Source organism: Octodon degus, unplaced genomic scaffold (assembly GCF_000260255.1).
Source record: "Octodon degus isolate 3935 unplaced genomic scaffold, OctDeg1.0 scaffold00003, whole genome shotgun sequence".
Taxonomy (NCBI): domain Eukaryota; kingdom Metazoa; phylum Chordata; class Mammalia; order Rodentia; family Octodontidae; genus Octodon; species Octodon degus.
Window position 1 is genome coordinate 30111632 of NW_004524579.1, and position 25359 is coordinate 30136990.

Sequence of the window (25359 nt, forward strand, 5' to 3'; positions counted from 1 at the left end):
CCAGTAAGAAAAATGATAAATTGAAGTAAAAATAAGTAAGTGAGCTTTTCAATAGTTGTGAGGGGTGTTTCTAGCTATAAATCCTATGAGTAGGATTTCTAACTGCAGGTCTTTGTGGTAGTTATTAACATTTGTGAGTGAGGCTGGTTTCTGTAGTATGGTGGTTATCATGTTCACTTAGCATTTGTAAGTTAGTCTCAGTTTTGTCAGGTGTAAAATGAAGATTATTGCAGAACTTGTGTGAAAACAGGAGCCAATGTATATAAAACATACCTAGTAAATGGCATTTAGGAGGTGGGCAGTACACGTAATAAAAGTGTTTTTTGGGTTTTTTTTTTTTCAGAACCAGGGAGTGAACTCAGGGCCTTGCACTTGCCAGGCAAGCACTTATTCTACTGAGCTATCTCCCTGGCCCCAAAAGTCTGGTTTGTATGAGCAGTGATCTTCCTACTCCACTATACTTGAGGAACTAACATCATGAAGATCTCATAGCAAAGGAATGAAGCTATCCAAGCTAAAGGAGATACATATTCATGATTTTGCCCCAAAAGTATTAACCTAATATCTAAATATATATTAAGAGCTCATGCTAGATCACAGATTATCTCTGTTTCTTCATTATTCTTGCAGCAGATGCAAAATACTTTGGGGCATAAGTAGCAGGTGCATCTGCCAGTCCTCTACAACATCAGTCAAGATTAATCTAACAGATTTTAGTAACCTCTGAACAGAGGTAAGTGTTTAGTATGAAAGACCTAAATATATAGTCCAAGATAGAAGAAACACTGAAATTCCAACAAGAGCAATTGTAAAGTAATAAGGACAGGGTTATCTCCGAACATGTTTTATTTACTCAGTTTTGGTTAATTCAAACTATTTTGGTGCCTTTCTCAGAGGTTTCACACCTACCCTGGAGCAGTCATTGCTCATAAAAAGCCTCTTTTCCTTTGGGATTAGCTGGGGACATGTCTTTTCTCCAGGACTGCCTTTCAGTCAGTGACTCAAACTGTTACCTGGTGTCTTATCAATCTTGGCAAACTTGCCCTGAAATGTGTGATGCATACAAACAATAAAAACATGGGAATTTGCTCTACAGTGATGCAATATGTTCTTGGCTCTGCAAAAGAAATATGCCACATAAAAATAAAGCATGAAGAACAGTGCAAAATCTGAAGTTCTGTTCCACATTTGCCAAAAAAAAAAAAAAAAAAATCCTTCAACATAGGCTTTAAAGAAAGAAAAATGATAGTCAAAAGAAAACCCAGTTTAAATGTACTTAAAAGTAAGGCAGTATATTCATTACAATATGGTCTGACTTTGGCATTTAAAAATACCAAAGCTACTTCCCTGGAGAAGTATTTAATATATCATACCTCCCTCCTTCCTAAAAGTAGACAATTGAAATATGTTCCCCTTTCTCTGATCTATAGCCTGTCTGGTCCCATATTTAATGAGTTTTCTTTTTTTCTTCCTTCTTTCTTTCTTTTCTTCCCATCCTCCTTGTTAGCTTGTGAAATTATTCAATCTTGCTATCTTACAATACTGTATTTTGACACCTCCCTTGACACCCGCACTCCCACTTCCCTCCCGTAGTGCCTCTTGCTTCGCTGTTACTTATCACCATCACTTCCTCTGAGGCTAAGCATCTGTACTGATATCTCCTAAGGTGCTTTGGAGTAGTCAAGTGGGATCTGTCTTTTATTTCTGATCTTAAAAGAAAGCAGAGAAATTAACTCCCCTAAGCCAACCTACCGCTTTATGCGACTATTACCTCGATGAGCCCATCTCATTGCCACGACTGCCTCTACTCTTTCCCTTTGTGCAATGCAAAAGGTTGAGATTTCACTGCAGTTTTATGACACTATCATGGTTATTCTCACAGCTATTAGCAAACCTATAGGTATACCCCATGGCTTCTGGGAATCTGCACATATTGGAAGGAAAAGTGTATAGAGTTTAATCTAAATTCAAAATTTATTCTTGCCTTCTAGTTTCTTCTGTTATGGAATAAAAATATTTATGCTACCACTTGGGAAAGAAAGTTTACAAAAACAACTAGACAAATATGTTACATAGATGATTAGCAAAAAGACTTTATTTCAAAGTTCAAAGCTATATGTATTAATTTATTTTAGCACTGTTTAATACTTAAGTTTTTTGGAGGGGCTGTATAATTTTTAAATTTCACTAAAAGAAATCCAAGAATTTCATCCATTGTTTCAAATCTATGGATAGTGAATATTCAAAGTGCAGAATGATACTGGTACTAATTTGGATTCAAATGATCTTTCTATGCAAGGGAAATGGTATTTTAAAGACCTACTCTGGGAGGTTTTCTGTTCAAGTGTTCTTCAATAGGAAGACAACAGCTGAAACAGATGCATCAGCACTGATTTAAGGGCATATGTGCGGGAAGCCCTTTTTGAAAATGAGTAATTCATTGAAGGTTAAGGGAAAGAGGTTTTTGTCTCTAGGGTGGTAAGAGAGGAGAGTTGTCTATATACTCTATGCTACTATTTTGACATTTCCTGATGGCCACTTCTCCAAATCCAAAGATGAAATACCAATGGAAAGCTGAGCAATAATTTGCCTAACATAAAACTCACTTCTTTAGAGTTGTATTGCTTGGTTGTCTTTAATATATTCACCACAATGCACAATGATCACACTTCTGTGGACTTGAATATTGTCATTATCCTAAAAACAACAAAATTTTTGGTATTAATCATGTCCAGTCCCAACCTCTGGTATATTAATCTGCTTTATGTTTGTTTGAATTTATAGGTTCTGTGCATTTCACATAAATCAGATCATCCAACATGTGACTTTTCAAAATATTTAATAAAATATATACTGAGATAATTTGAAATGCAAGTGCCATTGTGAGAATATGGAAGAGAGATCCTAAGTACTGATTTTCAATTCTCCAGAAATGACGATCCCCACATCACTGTAATACAAAATCATAAGTGAGATACTGACATGGATACAACTCATTCATCTCCTTTCCGTATTCCCTGGATTTCGTATTAACTCTAAATATTACTGTTACATGCCTAGGTTTGTGTATTTGTATTCATCACTATAGTCAAGATCCCAGATGTTTCCAGTATCATAAAGTTTCCAATACCATGTATATCCTTGTGCTGTTATGTGGCTTGTTGAAGCAGTCACCTCATATATATTTCCTGCTGCCAACTTCTATGCTAATTTCTGTTTCTAAAACTTTGTTATTTAAAAACAAACCATACAAATAGACTCAAACAATATTTATCCTATTGAGATTGACACATATTTGTCTATCACACAACCTTAGAGATCAAGTCATTGTGAGTATCTTTAGTTCATTCTTTTTTCTGTAGAGTAATATTCTGTAGTATGTAAGTACTACAGTTTAAGCATCCACCCACCAAAGAACTTCTATAAAAGACTTTTGGCTATTTTGAACAAAGCTTCCTTGAACATTTTTGTATAAGTCTGTGGTGCAATTTTAAGTTTTCATTTCTCTGGGATAAATGCGTATGAATACAAATATGGATTGTACAATAATTGCATGCAGGGCTCATGAGAAATTGCTGAGCTGCTTTCCAGAAAGGCGCATACCATTTGGAATTCACACCAACAATGTGTGAATATCCAGTTTCTCTTAATCATCGTAAGAATCTGATAATGTCTCTATATTTTTAACTTCAGCCATTTTGATGGGTATACAGTGAATGGGTAACATTCATAGCCGGTTGATTTCACCTAACATAATGTCTTTAAGGTTTAGTTATGTTACAGAAGACTTTAAGAGTTCATCATCTTTTAATAAGTAAATAATGTGTTATTGTACAGATACAACACATGTTGTATATGGATTAACGAGCTAATAACAAAATATGTTGCATGCGAGCAAACATGCTTTCAGAATCTCTTAAGATAATATTCTTTACCACTATAGCCTGCATTGTTAAAAGTGTCATGCACCATATTAGATGCTTTATGTGTATTTTCTCACAGGAGTTGCATTATGCTACTAGGATCCAAGACATGATGGATACATTGGAAACTCACATATTAAACTAAGCTGACAGAAAATATAATATGGTCAGAAAAACATTTAACTGGGTTAAATATGTTTTGAAACAAAATTTTGAGACACTCAAAATTTTATTGCAAACTCTACCACAAGTCTTTTTCCATGCTGTTAGTCTAACTAGCCATTGACGTGCTTGTCCTAATAAGGAATTTGAGGTTGCCAGGCCTGAGTTCCTATCTAAGTCATCTTGCAGATGAAGAAATTAAGATTCAGTCATTCACCGCACAAATATTCATGGAGAGCCTAATATTCATTGGGCCTGCACTAGGTGCTTTGATTCAGAAAGGCTAATTGCCTTAGCTAAGGTCACCAATTTAGCGAAAGCAATGATTAAATAGTACGTTGCATATTGAAGGTAAAATTTTATCTTTAATACTTGTTTTCTCTGTATCCTAATTAAAGCAATTCAGGAAAAATATGTTAGATTTAAAGTAATTCATTAGTGATCATTAATTTTCTTTACATGGTCACATAATTCCTATTTAGCTCGTCAAATGCATCATATTGCTATTTACCTTTGCTAGAACAGAGTCCAATAGCTGAATTACCTGACATTTTGGATTCTTATTGTAAGTCTTGTCCAACCTCATTATGTATTTCCACAGTACAGATACTGTGCATAATATATCATTAAGTCACTAATAAACTTCAGTCTCTTCTTTACTACTTTCTCCCATCCCCCACTGTCAATGACTAATTTATCTCAAACAGAAATATGCATAAGTTGCCTTGGAAGAGGAGGGGCATGGCATTATCAGTCACAGCATGGACGAGTTACAGCCAGCTCCATCATGGAAGAGAACAGAAGATTACAATCAATAATCAATCAAAGAACTAGTGACAGTAATCATACATCACTTTCCACTGTGGAATCTTCCCTCAAAGCCTAATATTACTAAATCCAATTTCTGCCTATGTTGCTGCTCTGCCATTGTTCAGAATCTGCCCTTCGTTTGGAACAAGCCTGCAATGTGGAGCATCGCTACCTGGGCTTCTGCCCTCTTGGAAAGGTTCTAAAAATACAGCAAAAGTAAATGTTGGAGAAGAAAAGAGCAGTTGTTCTTGTGCTTACCTGCGCCTTCATTGGTCATAGCGCCCCACTTCATGCACAGTGTAAGTCTGTACTGAGTGAATCATTGCAGAATAGCTGTTATTAACCAAGTTGATCCATTTTATAATATTTGTTCACAGAAATTTTGTAACTAGATGTTAAAATCATGTACAGGTAAATATACTGTAGAATAAAAGGTATAGGGCTATAAAATAAACTGAATTTAGGGAAATTGTGAGTTTTAATGGAAAGTGAATGTTTTTCTAAAATACTAAGACTATTATTTAAGGGAAATAATATTAAAATTTCAAATCCATTCTATATGAAATTAAAAGGACATATTTTGGGAAAGCTGGCACATAGAAATTTTACAAACTCAGTCACTCCACAAAATTTTGCTTATTATCATTTATACATTCATAAACACGAATTCTTGCTCTTAAGGATGAAGATTCTAGAATAAGCAAAAAAAAAAAAAAAAAGATGCTTTATCACAGAACACAAAGGCTTAAAACTGTGAGAGAGTTTCTTCAAAATGTTTTGGAGAGCTAAGGACGTAGCCCAGGAGCACAGCAGCTGCCTGGCAAGCATGAAGTCCTGAGTTCAATTACCAGTACTAAAAAGAAAAAAAATACACTTTTAGTACATAGAGGAGGAAGGAGAAGGGGCTGCAGGAGTGTGTAGGCCCTACCAGAGAAGGTGGTTGTTAAACCGAGGAGGGAAGGAGATCACAAAGATGTAGCCATAATTTGAGAGAACAGACGTGCATGACAATTTCAAGCCACTATGTGGCGATGGTTGGAAAGCAGAGAAAGAAGCAGAAGGGAGGAAGAATGGGAGATGGGAGAGGAGATAAAGCAAAGCCACAGAGTTATGTTGGAGCCACACTGTAAGGGCTCAGGTGAGGCTGACACAGAGGTGACAGGAGTGGAACAGTATAAAATTTTCAGAAGTACTTGGATCTGACCATAGCTTTGGAGAAAAGGCAGAACCAGAAAGCCAGGCCAAGCAGACTAGAGTTGGTTGCTGCTCCTAACACATACATTGCACAGGGTAAATTTGCTGCCACAAAGGACTTCTTAGAGATACTGACTTCACCAGAGATGTCTTTCTCCACAGATGTAAAGGAAATTTACTATTGGAAGAGGGACACTCTTATATCAAGGTAAGGATTTTCAGTAAATCACAAGTTATCAGGCAATTTAGATCTTGATTGTTCCTTGGAAAGATATGGCCTCCAGTCTAGGTCTCTGACAAGACTCATAGTTAAACCAAAACAAAATGACAAGAAGAACACAACAAAAGTTGCTATGGGGTTTGGTATAAAATATGTTAGTTTTGAAATATGTACAGTTCTGTCAGTTCCCAAGACATGTTTCCTTTCTTTCATGCTGGACTATTTATTTCTTTTTTTACTGATTTTTTGGCTGTCCTACATAGGATCATTTATGAAAGAAACTAATTCTCTAGGAAACTCTTAAACATTCTCTAGGAGGCTCCTACAGTGAGTGTGAATCTTTTAATAGTATCTCCTTTTTAAAGTTCATTATTACTAACAATTGGGTCCTTTTGAAGAACCAGGTCTGATTATTATTTTCTTCATGTAAGGTTGAGACACCGTGCAGTGCCTCTCGTTTTAATTGTCCTTAGGCAGATAGAAAATGTCAGTGAGAGGGTGTCAAAGCCTGTGCTGTTAAAGTATGGGGTGATTGGATTTGATTCTTTTTATACTAGTGAATTTAATCATGATCTCCGATTTTTTTTTCTTCTAAGTTTCTCCCCAGGGCATTGTCTTATCATGGAAAAACCATCTCTAGTTGACAGGACAAATATAAACTAGGAACAATAAATCACTGTGCTTTAAATAAATAAATGTAATTAGTAAATAAAGTCATATTTAAAACTCTTCTTTAACAAATATTTAAAGTTAGGTTGCAGAAAGTAAACAAAGAACTGTTGAGTAGAATTCTGAAATTATTAGCTCTCATAGGTCTAAAGTTATGCTGCTTGTGGGGTAGGTTTTAGAAACAAAATTTTTAAAAATGTTTTTTTACTCAGTGTTGCAATATAAACACAGCGCCTTGAAGCAGCTGCCTCGAGGTGAACATGCAGTTGGCTAAAAATCTTCTTCCTGAATATAAATATATCCTGGCATTTATGACAGGGAGACCTCAAATCATATTCTAGGGGATGTTGTTACAGTCCATAGCATGCATATTTTTTGGACCACGTATAGCCATCTCATTTCACTAAATATTACAAATCTGGAAAAAGAAAAACCAAAGAAAGAAAATAGAAATAACACAAAAGGGATGAAGATGTAGCTGTCTGGAGACAATAGGGTATGGCTTTCTACTCTGTGTTATTGCAAAGTGTTTAATTTACTTGCGAGAGACTGTAATTGTGCCTTATGCTACTTATTCAAAGCCAACCAATGGCCCTTTTTCTAAATAACCTAAACACACACACACACACACACACACACACACACACACACGTGTGCCCATACACACATGCACACATGCATGCACACACACCCTGACTTAAAGTTCTAATCTTCTCTCTGGCCAAGTACTGATCTTGTCTGCGAGCCCTAGGCTTGGCTGTTTCCTGCCATTCTGCCGGCCTTTCCTTTTCTGCCAGTAATTCAAAGCTTCCACTTTCTTTGGCCAGTTCACTGAACCTTCCATCCTGGATTCTATATGCTGGTGAATCAGCCCTGAGAAGGGTTCCTAAAACAGATCTAAACAATTCATGCCTATATTTGCACAACAGTTAGGGAACTGGATATGGTAACATACATCTGTAATCCCAGAATTTAGGAGACCGAGTCAGGAGAATCATTGTAAGTTCAAGGCCAGCCTGGGTACTATAGTGAGACCCAATCCAAAAGAAACAGACAAACAAACAATAAAGTAAGTTAATGTGGACCTTGGTGGCACACTCTCCACGGGCACTGTGGCATCGATGTCCCCATATCTGTGTCTCAGTCCCTTAGAACCCCACTGGTTAGCTTCTCTTGCTTACCTCTGGTGATCATCCCGTAACTTAGGGCCCTGAAACGGGGAGTCTTACGACTACCTTTCTGTCTCCTACTCCTCGCTGAGTCAGTCATAAAGGTACTATTTTATTTCATACACATTCAAATTCTTATCTACTATATCAACTTATCTCTTAAAATACTGATATATTTTGTTTCTAAACTTAGTCATTTATTACTTTTATAGTAAAATAATATCCCCACACATTACATATTATTTTGTCTGCATTTAAAAACCCTTTCCTTGTGGAACCTGTCAATTTAGCTCCTTTTCTCTTCTGGATAAATCAGGAAAAAACAGTAAAAAATAATGTAGAATTTCTAAACAAGATGATAGGAAATTAATATTGTTTGTCACAGGTCTGGAATATAGCTCATCAGCATGCCTGCCTGGCAAGTGCAAGGTCCTGAGTTCAATTCACAGTACCAAGAAAAATAATGATAATAATAATAATAATAATAATAATAGATATTATATTGCCTTTGTTATCTTCAAAATAGTTGCTTAGATTATAAGATACAGGCATGCAAAACTGAGCAAACAATATAAGCTATATTTTTGTATCTGTGTTTAAAACATAAAAATTCTGCATTCCATTTTGGTCCAATTTATCCATCTCTTTCCATGTTTCCTTGCCCATAGTGAATCTAAGTCAGTACAGCAGATTCCTCCTAATGTTTCTCTCCCCAGTGGACATTGGAAAGGACCCTGTTCACAGCTGACACCTTCTTCTGTACTAATACCTCTCCTGAGACCTGCGGGCCCTACTGCAGTGACCTACTTGTCACAGTATAGTTCTTTTTGTTGTAGTTTCCTATAAATGTGTCTTTTCTTTATACCCAGACAACAAACTCCTCATACTATAGGTTACCTGTCCTTCTTTTATGGTTGCCCTATGAGCCTTATAGAGTAACAGAGCATTTTTTCTTTTAAATAAAGTATATCAATCGAAGGAATGGGTAGGTGAGGGAGTGACATTTGATAGATCCTCTGCCTGCGGCACTGAGGTTGGTAGTTGCCCTGAAGCTGAGAGGCATATTATTAAAAATTCAAATTAGCTTTTCTCATTCTTTCCAAATGGAAAGGTGTCTGATTCTTGCACTTGTATATTAATCAGCAATCAGAGTTTGGATGCTAGAGCATAAACTGGCATTGAGATTTCTCCCAGATACATCTTTGGGATTAATGAATCCCTGAGAAAAGTTCTGCAAGTTTTTGAATTAAATATTCCCTACCAATGCTCAAGAGTTGGAAGTGTAATGTAATTTAGTGGAAAATAAGCTTGATTTAACATTTACAAGAGATCTCTTTTACCACCTGCTGATTATAACTAGCAACCATGTATTGTATTCTTTGAAATAGTTAATAAAGATGTTAAGTGCTCGTTTCACAAAAAAAAAAAAAAAAAAATCAAGCATGTGAGGTAATGCATATAATAATTAGCTATGACTGGTGGGATAGCTCAGGAGACTAAGCGCCTGCTTAGGCAAGCGCAGGACCAGGGTTCGATCCCCAGCACCACGTGCTGCACTGGCCCCACCCCTAAGTGCACTGAGCCAGCCATACGAGTCCTGGCCTGACTGGCACACACCTGTAATCCCAGAGCTGGGGAGGCTGAAAACGGGAGGATCACTATGAGTCTGAGCTTTGTAGTGAGACCCTGTATGAAACAAATTTAAAAACTAAAGGTAATAATAATTAGCTTACCTTTTCCCATGCTGTGGGGTGTCTTTTTACTGTTTGAGATTTCTTTTGTTGAGTAAAGGCTTTTTAATAAGGTGAGATCCCACATAATGTTTCTTTGTAGCATTTACCATGCAGTCCGCATTTTGTTCATGAACTCTCTGTCTATATCTCTATCTTCAAGATCTTTGCCTGTTTTCTCTCCTAGTAAATTTAGTATTTATCACAAGTTCTAAAGCTAAAGCAGTGAGTAAATCAGAGATAAAATACATGGAATGAAAAGTTAAATTAACATACAAGTGTAATGAATAGTTACAGATATGTGAATACATAAAATTGGCAAATCCTTACTGCTTCCTTTTATGTATATTGTTAAAATTTTGCCCTATGTCAATAGATTGTATTTCTTCCTTTGTTTTTTTTCTCCTGGTACATATTGAGGATAAAATAAAATTGTAATAGTTAGAAAAAATAATTAGCTTAATTTAGGCATTCTGTAATATATGCATATTTCAAAATCACATGCTGTCCATGACAAATCTATATACTTTCATTTCCAATTGAGTATTTTTTAACAAAATTCAGAGCTATTTAGGTGTGTGGCTCTGGTAGTTTCCATCAAAATGAAATTTTGGTGGCCGTGTGTGTTGTTTTGGCACATGCCATGTTCCCCGGTGTTCTCTTGATAGAACAGAAAGATTCCTTTATCACAGGGTCCCTGTTCTTTGTTCATTTTCTTTAAATACACACCCTGGGAAGGTAGTGTTTCTCTGGATTTTAAATTATATCATTCATTTCTACTTGATATGACTTTGTCTCTTTTTAAAGGTTATTCAATTTTAGTGGCATCAGGGAATTTGCTCTGAAATATAGTGAATTGCACTTTTCTGAGGAAGACCTTACAATGTTTAGGTAGATTCAGCATCATTCTGTTGCTAGAAAAGATCTGTCTGTAGTCAGGCTGAAACATGAGATCATACTGCAATGAGCTGGCAATAGAAATGGTTAAATGATAGTAAAAGAAAATCCTAATCTTATGGAAAAATATACTTGATAATTATTCACTAAAGCTGCAGTCTTGGGCCTGTGAGATAGCTCAGCAGACTGAGTGCTGTTTACACAACCTCAGGGATGGGTTTGATCCTCAGTACCGCATGCCATGCCAACCCCACCCTGTGGCATGCTGAGCTAGCCATAGAGACCAGGCATGGGGACACATGCCTGTAATCACAGCACTTTGGAGGCTAAAGACAGGAGGGACACTATGAGTCTGAGATTGTTAGTGAGACCCTGTACCAAATACATGAATAAAAAAATTAAAATTAGGGGCCGGGGAGATGGCTCAGTGGAATAAGAGCTTCCCGGGCAAGCACAAGGGCCTGAGTTCAATCCCCAGATCTGAAAATAAATAAATAAATAAATAAATAAAATTAAAGTTGCATTCTTTACCAACGTGGGGATGTTGGCATATTTAACTTCTTTTTACTTTTAATGCCTAGCTCATGGCTTTACTCACTCAAATCATAGTAGATTTATTTTTCAATTATTTTTTTAAAATTTTTTTGCAATACCAGGGATTGAACTCAGGACCTTACACTTCCCAGGCAAACAATATCTTTCCAGCTCTGGTGGTAGATTTAATTCTAAATGAAATACAATACCTCAGAAAGTAAATGTGTATGATAAAATACATTGTAGTGTAAAGGAAGGTAGGAACTATAATCTCTATCACATTGTCATCTGAGAAATTAGACACACATTTATTTATTTATTTATTCATTACGTTGTCTTTTGGAAACAGGGGTTTGCTATGCAGTTCAGACTTGAACTCACTTTGTAAACCAGGCTGGCCTTGAACTCACAGTGACTTTCCTCTGGAGTGCTGAGTTTACAGGTGTATGTCACCACACCTGATTGATGTACATTTAGGAATGGTAGAGGATTACCAGGCAATGTACAGTGAAATGGTGGAAATACCTGTGAACAGTAGTTTTGGAGAACTTTATGACTGATACAGGTGTTGTGTTAAGTGTTGAGGAGGTGTAGAATTTGAGTGAACAGGGTGGAAAGTGAAAAGAATATCTGAAAGGAAAGAATGTGCAAATGACACAGTGAAGGTAATGAGTAATGGGTCTGCTTGGCAAGTTAAGAAAGAAGGCCATTCTCATCAAGAATAATGGGTCAGATTGAGAATGGAAATCTCTCTGAACAGTACATTTGCCTTTTGGTAGGGAGCCTTGGATACCATCCTGAATGCTTAGGCTTGATCTACATGGGCAATGTATGAGAAACAAAGGTATGAAAACTCAACAATGAGTTTTAGCACTGCCAAAGCACTTATGACACTAACAACCTCTAACCTTTAAATGTGCGCGAGTAGAAGTAAACTAGTCATTAATGCGATCCTTTGACAATTCCCTGGGACACAGTAGAGACATTTTCTTTATACACAGAATGGTGGAAATCTTACAAATAAGAAAGCAATTAGGTTAGAGTAGGTTTGCATGGATGCATGTGAATGAGGGATGGATAGAGGAGAGAGAGAGAGAGAGAGAGAGAGAGAGAGAGAGAACTGTCCTTCAGGCATCTGAGTCAGTCTGTGTGTATGTGAGAGAAGAGGGTGGTAATATTTCTGTTTGGGAAAATAATTAAACAGAAAGCAAAAAAATCCAGATATGAATATAAAAGGGAAGAATACTGCAGGAGCTTAGAAGCTTTTTGAGGCCTTAGACTGGCGCAGTGAATTTACCTCTTAGAAAGGAACGTTTGGGTCTCAGGATTTCTTGTTTTATTTAGAGCCTACCTCAGACACAGATCATAGGAAGCAGCAGAAAGTTGGGGTAGAGGAAAAGCAGTAAAACAAAATGCCACCCTTTTTATGGAATTAATTGATGTCACACATTCTCCAACTTTTAGATTTTAAACACATAATGAGTGTTTCCAACTAGTCCTGTCAGGACCCTATATATTCTATAAGTGAATTCATCAAACATATCACAGTGATTTGCTCTTTTATTTTACATGTGTTAGTTTCATAACCATGATAAAATTGTCATAGTATTCAGAAAACACTAGTTGAATTGCATTTTTCTATGTTAAGATTCCATGTTTTTAGTAAGAATAATTTTTATTCAAAAGGTGAATGGTAGGGCCAGCGATATAGCTCAGCAGGCTAAGTGCCAGCTTAGGCAAGTACAGGGACCTGGGTTCAATCCCTGACACCATATGCTACACAGGTTCTGCCTTTAGGCATGCTTAATCAAGCCATCAAGACCAGGAATGGTGGCATACCCCTAATATCCCATACGAGAAATAAAGGTATGAAAACTCAACATTGAGTTTTAGCACTGCCAAAGCACTATGACACTAACAATCTGAAAGTAGAACTCAGAAATAATTTCTGAGAGGTTTAACCAGACTCAATTAGATGTGTCCTTCATGGGGTTGACTTCACAACCTATGTGGGTTCATTAAACTTCTAGTTAGTAATCCTCTATGTATCTATGTATCTGTCATTGATGACTACCTATTATTTCTCCAAAAATATGGGATCACATTATATCATCAGCATTGTACTTCTACTCATTGTTAGAATACAAGTGTGTGAATGTGTGTATGACAGTGATGGTACAAAATGAATAATATTGGCATAAAAGTAGGGGTAAGAGTCAAATCAAACCCTAATCTCGTGTACAGCTAAGAACACCTCTTGACTTTATTTACTCATATGTAAACTATGCTAATTTACTATGCACTACTCAATTTGTTTTTCACTAAAATTACACTATCACTTATTGAAAGTAAACAAAATTAGAGATGTATTTTTGTATCAGAATGCCTCTGAAGATTTTAGGCAGATTTCTGTGTTGTCCAGGATATCTTTGTTTCTTTCTTCTATCTGTCATCTGTCTGTCTGTCTGTCTGTCTGTCTGTCTGTCTGTCTGTCTGTCTCTCTCCCTCTCCCTCTCCCTCTCCCTCTCTCTCTCCCTCTCCCTCTCCCTCTCCGTCTCTCTCTGTACTAGAAACTGAACTCAGGCCCTTGCACTTGCCATCTAGTTGCTGAGCTGCTGAGCTGTATTCCAAGTCCATTTATTTATCTATCTATCTATCTATCTATCTATCTATCTATCTATCTATCTATCTACCTATCTGATTATTTATAGTAATAATCTATCTGATTATTTATCCCCAACTTGACTTTTCAAGTTTTCTAAGAAACCTTTCTTTTCAAAACTCATGTCTCATAATCTACTGGTTATTCTATCTTGTGGTTGAAATGTGAAAAGAAGAGGAACAGCAGAAGTCTTCAGGAAAAGACACTTGGTAAGAGGCAAAGTCTTTGGGAAGAACGTTGAATAGCTGTCCTGGAGATAATGGGGTGACAATGTTTCTTGTTGAGAAATCAATGGCTATCAGTCAGATGGAGGCACCAACCTACTTCTAAGCCATGGGTTCCCTGTACTAAAAGCCTTTCTAGAGGCATGATCTCCTTTAGTCCTTGCAGCCAACCGGTAGGCTAGGCAGAGCAGGTGAAGTATCTACTCCATGGGTGACAGTAGGTGACTCTTTGTCTCTGGGACTCAGTGATACCCTAGGAGCTTAAAACCTCCAGTGCAGGCTTCTTCCTACCAGTCTCAGGTTTGAGCTTTCATAGAGACATATGGTCTCCTTCAGCTCTGTTGAATAAGAACAAGTAAATTCTGACCTGTAGTGGCAATTTTTTAGTGATATCTTCTCCTTACCCTCTATAACACTACTCCTGTCTTTAGAGCCAAAAATCATACCATGATGATAGCCATCATCTTATATGGATAAAATATTTAACTTCCACTTGCTACAATAATTACAGATAACTTTTATACTCTTTATAGCATCAAGTATGGACGGTACTCCTAAATTCTCTTGTTCCTAACTATATTAACTTTGAACAGTCATTTCTTTTTTTGATTACTTATTCTTAAAACTGGAGAAACAAGGGCATGAAGAGAAAAGTAAAATGATCCTTTCTATTCTCAATGTTTTATATAGTTTAGGTTTCAGCGTTCCTTCTTAATAGTGAATAAACAGAGAGCCTCTCTGGGTCTCCATTCTTGCTACACACCTAAGACTCCACCATTCATTCTCAATATTCTTAGCATATGATGTCAGTAGCTCTCAAACTCCTGTGACCTTGTAACTTTCCAACTTTATAATTGAGGCTGTGACTTTGGCCTTGTACCTAAAACTTCTGGACAAGTCTAACTATAACACTGAGAAATGAGGAGAGTAGTTTAAAACTGTCAGTGAGCCTTTTACTTCTAAAATAATATATGGAACTTTGTTATAGAGTTGTACTTTACGTATATTTTAATGCTACCTTTATACTTAAATAAGGACATTCCAGAACATATATTGCTGTATTCAAATAGCCTCTGAAGTGAAAATGTGACAAAAGGAAATGTTCTTAATACAGAATAACCCACCTGTCATCTGGATGCATCCTCTGAAATTGAAACGCTTTAAAAATATTTACTTAACTCTCACTCATTCAAAACAATTGAAAGAGTGAATGGGTATATGTTTATCAAGAACATGCTTAGAGTATTTGATACACAACTGTTTTAAGGTTTCAATAAATTTTTAAAAATTAAATGTCAGTAGAAGTCACTTAAATTCAACCATATAAGTGAATTGCCTATCTATAAATTTAGAGAATATGCTTGCTACCACAGACACTATAGAATTTCTGTTTATAAAGTGACTATGAGGCACTCTAATAAATTCAACAATCCTTCAATGTATAGTTTAGAATCCTAGTCCAGAATACCATGGAAAATTGAAGAACAACTAAAAAGGGATTCAAAGGTATTATATGGGGGTGAACAGAACACATGAGTGTTTATCCTGGAGAAGCAATAAAGAGTTGAGATAAATGTCACTGAATATTTGAAGTTTTTCCAGACAGAGCGGGGCTTAATGTTTGCTAGTAACATGAATTCAACCTAGAGATTGAGATCAAGAGAGAGCGATTTGACTTCAATACAGGAAATTCATTGCTCAGTTCTGAGAGGAAAGAGAATGGGGAGGCTGAGTCCTTGTCAAACACAGGCTGGCCAGTGTGAATCACATAATTCTGTGGAACAGAAATATAATGCAGTGTGTAGAGTTTTAAATATTCTGGTAGCAGCATTGATGAAAGTAACAATAGATGATATTAATCGTATTGTGTACTATTTAACCTGATATAGTTAAACATTTGTGATAGAAAGAAGACAAATAGCTCTTTCTTCAGTGGGAAAAGTTGGGAGGGTTAAAAAAAGGAGGACCAAAAAAGAATTAAAAATGTGCTATGGATCCACACTGACTCCGCAGGAAGAATGGAAACATTATGTACTGTAAACATTACTAATACAAAAGAATCTATTATGGAAAATTTCAAACTGAAAAACAGAACAGCATTATTTTAACAGTAACATCAATCATGATTAATATAAAATTGCACTAAATTTCCAGAATTTGGAATGAATTGTATGTTGACAGCTCACGTCGATTGGGTCCAGCAGCCCTGGCCGTCCCCAGGTTATCCCTGTGGCTTGTGTCTGCTGTGTTGCACAATGCAGCTGTAGAGTAAAAATTCATAAAACCAACCCTGTAAGGCTAGGAGTCAAGCAAATGCTGTAATTTGAAGAGCAATGTTCAAATAGAATGGAATGGACAGGGCAAATGCAAAGGAAAAAGTGTCCTTGACCTCACTTGCTCACCCAGAAAAGAGCTGGCTGGAGCAGGGCTGGATGAGAGCCCTGCGCTAGCTGTGGGTTGGGGAGTCCTTGGCAGCCCTCTTGGCAGCTGTGTGCCAACGGGCTGCCAGTGCCAGTTCCTGCAGTGCCTGTGTGGACTGCAGTTTTCAGCAGTGAATTCTAAACTCTTACAGGTCACGGAATCTGTCGAATGTCATATACCTGTTACAGGAGAAAACAAAATTCCAAAATCCAGAGTGTGACAGTGGTTGGGTTACTCTTCAACCATGAACACTTTAGAGTCTGCAGACCTGTGCTGAGCAATCTTAGCCGAAGACAGAGCTGAGCATGATTCTTGCAAAGGCTTTAATTGGGCCCTCCTTGGGGGGTGGGATAGGCATAGGACAGGGGAGGAAAGCAAAAAGGCGGTGCATTCACTACAGCTGTTTGAGGGCTTCTCTCCACTCTCCCAAGGCTCTCACCTTGTCCTGCTGAGGGACAAGCACCAGATGATGACTGAATTGAAGCACTGGATGTTTTGACACCAACCAAGAAACAAGCAGGTCATTTAGCCTATTTTTAATGTCATCCCCATTGGCATTTTCTTCCAGTATTATTTTTCCTTCAGTGCACCATGAGACACTCCGGTCCTGCTGTCTGCTTCCTGTAGAGCTAAATGCCAGTGAACATACGGGTCACACTTTCTATCAAGAACAATCAACTCAGCATGCTGGGGCCTTCATTCACTCTCCCAGACCTCATTCTCTTCCACGTTCCTATGGCCACCAAGGACTTCGAACAGTGAGCAGAAGAAAAACTTTTGGGATTTTAGTCCCCTGTGTGCCAAGTCTGCAGTAGCATTTGAAATAAATATTTGTATAAGTTTCTTTCTTCCATAAAGGGAACTTTACCTTTTACTAACTAGCGGAATTAAGAGCTTGGCAATAAGTAGGAGATTTCTTTCTCTGCACAAATTACTTATCATTTGAAACACCCATGGGACTAGTGAAGACAAGGTTACTGGGAGTGGCATTGCCCTGTATTTTGCCTTGGCAATTGCCATGTTGGCTCGGGTGGGAGACAGAACAATTAGGAACTGTTTTAAGAATATTTAGCAGTTCAGAGGTGTGTGATAAGTGAAGAACAAATAAAAAAGATTTCTAAGAAACTGACAGCATATTCCCTGTAAAGAGAGAACAAGATATTTAATAAGGGGGTGGTAGCAAGTACCTCTTTCATTATGATGTGGTATTGTTAATAGCATACAGGAATACCTGGTGGAAAGAATTAAATTTGTGAAGCAAAGTGCCCCTACCCTGGCAATGCACAGCTTTTCTATGATTGCACTTAGCAATGTTCATGAGCTACTGTGTCAGAAATGGAATATATATATGTATATATATATATATTCATTATTATCAATATTTTATATATATCACAATATTATGTATATATATATATGTGTGTGTGTATGTGTGTATGTATAGATTTAGACACGCACATACATACAAGACAGTTAAGATAATTGTACAACTAATTTCTATTAGTTCCTTGAAAGGAACAGATAGTGTTGATATTATTTGATCAGTTATATCTGGTAATGTGAGCAGCTACTTTAAACATCATAGACTGCAATATAATAACCATTGGTAATTCCCTAAAACAAGCAAAATAAGAAATGGAAGTTACTCCCTGAGGGATATGGGAAGTAAGACCAGGGAATTAATTCTCGTGTTGTTCTGAATATTGAAAGGTGCATGTTGGGTGAGTAGACATACAAGGAGGTGCTACAGGCACCCAGGCTTTTTACACATATGCAGCTTTACAATGGAGCTGGTGATGCATACATTCCCTTGGTTACTTTTATGTCTATGAACCAATAACAGTTGGATTTTTCAAATGGTGCTAACGACCACAAACTAGATTAGTCTTTACTCGGTGAAAAACAAAGTGAAATGTTTAGTATCTTCATTGGGAAGATTACTCCACAGGGCAGCATTTAAGGAACATTAAGGAAAATAAAGTCATTGTACCTGAATAATGACATAAAGTTGCAGAATGAAAGTCTGTAGGAATTAACAAGTTAAGCATCATCTTTATTTAGAGAAGGGAAATTTTCTGATTTTTTCCTTTATCAATAACTCCATAAGAAGATTATTAGGTAACCTGATCTGGTGTCAATAATCCAGAATGTCAGGAGGCCAGGGCAGAAAAATGTCAAGTTTAAACTCAGCTTCAGCAACTTAGCAACTTAACATGGCCTTGTCCCAAAATTTAAAGAAGAAGAATATTAGTATCTTGGGACCAGATATCATATATTTTCTAGCTTTATATCCAAGCAGTGGATGCCAGTGAGCTGTCTAAGAAAGAATTATGATTTTAGAAATAAAATCCAGTAACTGCTTTTCCCTTACATATCTCTATTCATTTGGATATAATTTTTGACTGCAATGACCACTTGAAATAAAATATTTCCAATTTTATACTGTGTTAAATGGAGTAAAGAAATTAAATTATCACCCTAAAGTGATATTTAAGTATCAAATAAACATTGCTTCTTTGCCATGTTTATATGTGGAATACTCTTTTATCTTATAAAAGACTACTAAGAGAGCAAGACGAAATGATTGCTCTCTTTGTGGGCCTTCTCTTGGCTCTGAGGGGATTCTCTCTGAAGCCATGCATAAGCATAAAATGATATGCACACGCAGAGGAAATCTCCCTAAAATGGTGCAAAACATTAAATTAATGCAAAACAAGATCATTTTAACAAAGTATCTGGCAGATACAGAGTTAAAGGAAAACAGAAGGGAGGATGGTGATGCTTGGGCTGTTTGGATTCATGGGGCTTTTTATAGCTAAAATTGGTGGGAAGAAACCTTAGATTGATAGACAAGAGAGATTATACCCATGAAAGAATAGAATAAAGAAGTGGTGACAAATGCTGTATTTATGGAGGGTAACATAGCCTGAGTGTATAGAGCTGGTCACGTACAACTCCCTTCCTCTCTCAGACAAAACCTACATTCTTGTCATGCTCTGCCTGGGGAAACCTAGTAGAATAATTCCTACCACACAGCTTGCTAACAGGGTGAAAATATGGTAATGTTGAGTAGCACGTGGACATTGTCTGGATCTAGTCACTTGTTTAATTTTTTTTTAATATAGGTGAAAAACTTTAATGTTAATAAAAACAGAAGGCCAAAAGCGCAGGTGAATTGCAAAGCTGAGCTCGGAATCCAGGTACCTCATACCTTTATTGAAAGCTCCCTCTACCATGTCATTTTTCCATTTTTCAATTGGTACCTAGGCTTTGCTTGGCCAATTCTCATGCTACGTGAGACTGTAAAGCAGGTGGGAGCTACAGGGAGCTTGGGAAAAAGAATGTTTAAGAAAAATTGTTGCTACCTAATCACTCACAGTGATTCAAACTGTGTAATCTGTTGGAACATGGGCAGCTAACAAAGATGGACTTAGGGCTTCCGCGTGCCCCCTAGGTCAGTGTGGTGACAGAGCACTATAAACAGAGTATTACGATTTGGTTGGGGATACTAACTAGGCTACTTTATGTAAATTACTTAATTAATGTAGTTTCTCCTTAATAAATACATAAGCTTGTAATCTCTATGAAATGATAACTTATTATTGTGCTTATATTGCAATGGCTACAACCATGAGTTCTCATTCAAAACATCCAATTGCATGCGTGCAATGATTTTATCCATATTTCATATTCTCTTAGCCAAATTAATAAGCTGTGGTAGGATTGACTCTCATACTGGCAGTCAATGGTTTAATATTATATATTATTTTGACTTTTAAAATTTGTTATTCTTGAACTTGTAGGTGAAGATGTTATGACTCTCATAGAGTTACTTTAAATTGAAAAGGTCAGGAAAACAATATGTTCAAAAGTTGTTGCTAGACACATACTCAGTTTTAGCCAACTTATTCCACTTCCCCATTTATTTGAATCTAACTCTTATTTAATTTTAATAAATTAAGAGTTTAGAGTACCTTCTATTCAACTCCTATTTAGTGAATACCTGTTTATAAAGATCAATTAGAAATTTAGGCAACACAGGTAAATTCTTCCCACAAGATAGTAATAATCCAATAGAACAAAGCCACTGAAATAAATAATTGCTTATTCCTTAAGATAACTTATTTAGAATTTTACTAGACCTATAAAGGGCTATTTACTCTGAGCCAGAAGTTTTAGAGGGCTTTTCAGAGAAGTTGGAAGATGAGAGTATCCACTGATTATTGTACACATAAGGACTTTGAAAATAAGAGGAAAGACATTTTAAAATGAAGGAACAGCATGAGCAAGAAAATTAAGGTAGAGATGTTGACAGTATCTGTGGGTTGGGGCACATATTAACATGTGGTAAAAAAGACAATCGTTTAACTTCTATGAAGAGCCAGATGTGAAATATTTTAAAATTTCGCTTGTATCATCTTGGGCACAACACATCAAGTCTGACACATAGTGAAAATGCAGCTATAGTCAATCTGCAAATCAATGTCCATGGCGTTGTTCCAGTAAAATATTATCTACAAACAGAGGCAGGTAATAAAGATGGACTTAGGGCCTACGTGTGCACTCTAGATCAGTTAGACTTGGCCTTTGGGTTGTTAATAGTTAATTTTCACATCCCATTTGTTAATAATTCCTTATTTAGCCTTTATTGAGAGTGGGAAATTATTGAGGATGAAATATTTTTTTTATTTTAAAGAGAATAAATAAACAAAAATGATACAGAATTTTAAAATAAGATCATAAGAAATAATAAATGGCTATTACATTGCATACTTGCTCAAATTTCCAGGTAGAGGCATGTAAAATTGATCAAACAATCTAAGCACTAACTTTTCCTTTCAGTGGATGAATAGAAATTAGCAGTGAAATTATCTGAGCTATCACATATATGATATATATCATATACAATATATATGATATATATATATAATATATATCCCTTCACTTTGAGAAGTTTTGTTGCCTTTCATAGTATCTAGTGTACATTTAGGATCTTATTTACTCTTTAGTTTCTTATACCAGAGAGACAATACAATGTTTACACCTGTGAATCAGATTTATTTCACTTATGATTATGGTCTCTACTTGCATCCATTTACCTATCAAATCCTCAAGTTAATCCTTAACTTTATAGCTGAATAATACTCCATTGTATCATATAAATGGCAAATAAATATTTGAAGAAACATTCAACAACTTTGGTCATTCCAGAAATGCAAATTAAAATAACAATGGGATTCCATCTCACCCCAAAAAGAATAGCTAACATAAAAAAATCAACCAATAGCAAATGCTGATGAGACTTTGGGGAAAAAGGAAACTTTTCCATGTTGCTGGGAGGGTAGATGGGTACAACCATTGTATAAATCAGTGTGGGGATTCCTCAAAAACTAGAATTAGTGGGGGGCCTGCCCCTTAGCTCAGCTCTTTAAGTGCCTGCTTCAACAAAGTAGTCAGGCTCAGGTTGCTGTGGTTCATCCCCACAACTCAAACCAGCCAAACCTGCCCTGAAGGCATTCAGAATAAAAAAAAAAAAAATCCTTCTGGCACTGGGGCCTGCCCCTTTGCTCAGTTCTTTAAGTGGCTGCTTAGACAAAGCAGTCAGACTCAGGTTGCTGTAGTTAGATCCCCACAAGTCAAGCCAGTCAAACCTGGTATCCCCCTTGTTGGTATTTTCCAAAAACTGAAAACATCATACCACAGCAATACACATGCACCCATGTTTACTGCAGCACAAATAGTCATAGCTGAATCTTGGAAACAACTTAAATGCCTATCAGATGAAAAATGGATAAGAAATGAAAGCCATTTTTGTTCCAGAAAGGTAAATTCTATCAGGAGAAAGAAAATGTACTATCAAAGTGAGTTTTATCTATAAAATTGAAATAATGGGATGCAAATCATGAGTCCAGGATCTGAGAATCCCAGTGGAGCCTTCAGCAGCCTTAGAAGATCCCAAGGTTACTCCACTTGGCATGCCAGCAGACTTTACACTTGAATGGAACATTGAAGGTTCTAAATTACGTATAAATTTCACAGTTGCAGATAGGATATGCACACTTTGATGAACATATATACAGTGAAGTCTCTGGTTCCATGTAACTATTTTTATGGGAAGGTAGCAGCATATGCTTAGATGATGGGCTTCTAGGGAGTTTTGAGAAACATTCCTCATGGATTTAACTGTTTGGATCTGGACGTACATTCTTTCCAGCCATGGTTTCCTTTTTCTTTTAGAGGAAATCACTGTTGGAGTGCTGAAATGTGATTAGAGAAATGAAGCCATCAAACACAATGCACAGTGTTCTGACCTTGGATTCTAAATATGCTTCTTCATGGGCCTTACAAAAATTAACTGTCAGTGGGAGTTAAAGGAAGTCTGTCTTCACTTCTTTACTGTTGCCCCCAAACCCTAGCCAGCTGCTCTCTGAAAGTGATGGTCCTGTCCTGACGCGCTCATGGGTTCCACTGCCAGGCACTTAACTCTTAGGCAAAGTGCATTGTTTACTCAGAAACAAGTTCATCTCTTCTGCAGGTTTGTCTTTCTACCACTTTCCTGAAGACCTGGCAAAAGGACTTACGTCTTTTCAACCACACAGTGAATGAAGGTTTTCTAGTTATCTGTATTGGCTCATTCCTGTCATCCCTACTGGAGTGAGTAATACAGTAGCAAGATAAACAATCATGTTCTCAGCAATCTGTGTTAATAGTTAATTTCACTTTAGAGTAATAGCATCTCCCATTCTATCAAAATTTCTCATTAGCACAGAATTGCATCTTTTACCACACATGGCATGACCTGGTATTTAAAATATAAACTATAGTTTTCATGGCTGACATCTATTTTATACTCCTTTCTGATGCTGTTTCTATTCTTTTACAAAGATTATATCATTTAATCTTCATACCCTGAATGGATTGTACTTCCCATTCTGTAGATCAAATCTGAGGTGTAGGGATCTTAAATACCCAAAGAGACACCACAAGAATCTAAATCCAAGCAGGATAGTTCTGAACTGTGTTGTCTTCTAATTTACATACAATTAGTTTGGGCTCTGATATTCAAATTTCTGAGAGTCTAAAGAAGCTATAAGGAGCAACAATTTTCTCTTACCGTCTGCAGACCTAGCAGGTGCTACACATGCGATAAAAATATGAGTGTTCACCAGAGTGTCATCCTGAACATACATTTCTGAAGGGACATGACCCCCCAATGGTGATACAAGTTATAAAAAGAAAATGCTGACACTTATGCCCATAGTGACGTAAGTCAGTAAGTGTGTAAATTTGGGGATAAATATATCTTTGAGAAGAATTTTTAATGACTTGTATAGATATCTCCCTTTCTCAATAAGGCAGAGCACAGCATGCCAATTGTTAATGCAGGCTGCACATGGTGGCTGACTTCCAAACAGAGAAAAAGTGTACCAAGGGTCAGGACACAAGGATAGCAGTGAAACCTAATGAAGACACCTCAGCTAAGTGACAAATGTGGACATCCTTTGTGATAGCCATAAGTAATATGTACATCTCATATGAGAGACTAGCACATTACTTTTGTCATTTTCCCCTCAAACTCATAACTTCAGTGTTATTGTTTGGATTTCAAATGTCCTCCTAAAGCTTATGTGTTGAAGGTTTGGTCCCCAACTGATGGGAGTTGATGGAAACTTAGAAGGTGGCATCTACATTGAGGGAATGTTCTATAGAGACTGTATGCTGTCCCCAGATCTTTATTCTCCTCTCTACTTCCCAGCCCCTGGAACAGAGCAAATCCCCTTTACTATACCCTCTCTGCCATAGCATTTGGTCTCCCCACAGGCTCAGAAACAACAGAGCAAAGTCACCAGTCAATGACAACTCTGAAACCATGAACCAACTAAATATTCCTTTTCTGAGTTGTTTTTCTCGTGTATTTTGTCACAGCCAAAAACAAGTAGCACACTGAATGAGCCATGAAAAACAAAAAAAAAAAAAAAAAAAAAAAAAAAAAAAAAAAAAATGTTTCTGCAAATGAGAAACATTCTAAAAAACATCTGAGTGATATTTCTCATAGCTTCCAGGGTCCATATCAATAGGAAAATCTGAAAAACTGTCATAGGCACAGGGATCTTGAGGAGTCAAATATTTAAATGTAATGTGGGCTCTTAGTATGAGAAGAGATAGGAAGTAAAAACCCAAGTATGGATTAAATATGTACTTTAAAAATAATAATATATCAATATTTTTTCATTAATTGGGAGAAAGTTATTAATATTATTCATAGGGAAATCGGATGTTGTACATATGCATCACTTTAAATTGTTACTTTTATATTATTAAGATGTTGCTATAAATCTAAAGATCCTCTACAATGTGTACAGTTCGTTGTTTTTTTTTTTAATTTTTAAGTGAATGATAATGGTATCCTGGAACCAGGCATTGTGGCACAAAGCTGTAATCCTAGAACTCTGGGAATATGAGATAGAAGGATTTCAAGTTCAAATATACTCTGGACTACAGAGTGACTTAGTGAGACATTTTTGAAGTTTAAAATGTGTTAGGGGGCTAGGAATATAGCTTGGTGCAAAGGCCCAGGGGCTCAAACTTTGGTAGCACTAAATAAACAACCAAAGTGAAATAGCAGATCAATATACAGAGGGAGGGACAAATACATATGTATCTTTCTTCATAAAAATATTTTGCCTTTCAAATTCTGAAATAATTTTGCTAGCACAGCAGAAAAACAAGGTCAAAGAAAAAAA

The 25359-nt window shown here is 36.6% G+C and overlaps 1 protein-coding gene across 1 annotated transcript in view; it reads left to right on the top strand.

Annotated features, from left to right (window-relative positions):
• Positions 1–25359, top strand: part of Dcc (DCC netrin 1 receptor) — a 1292183-nt gene that overhangs the window by 179618 nt on the left and 1087206 nt on the right. The window lies entirely within an intron of this gene.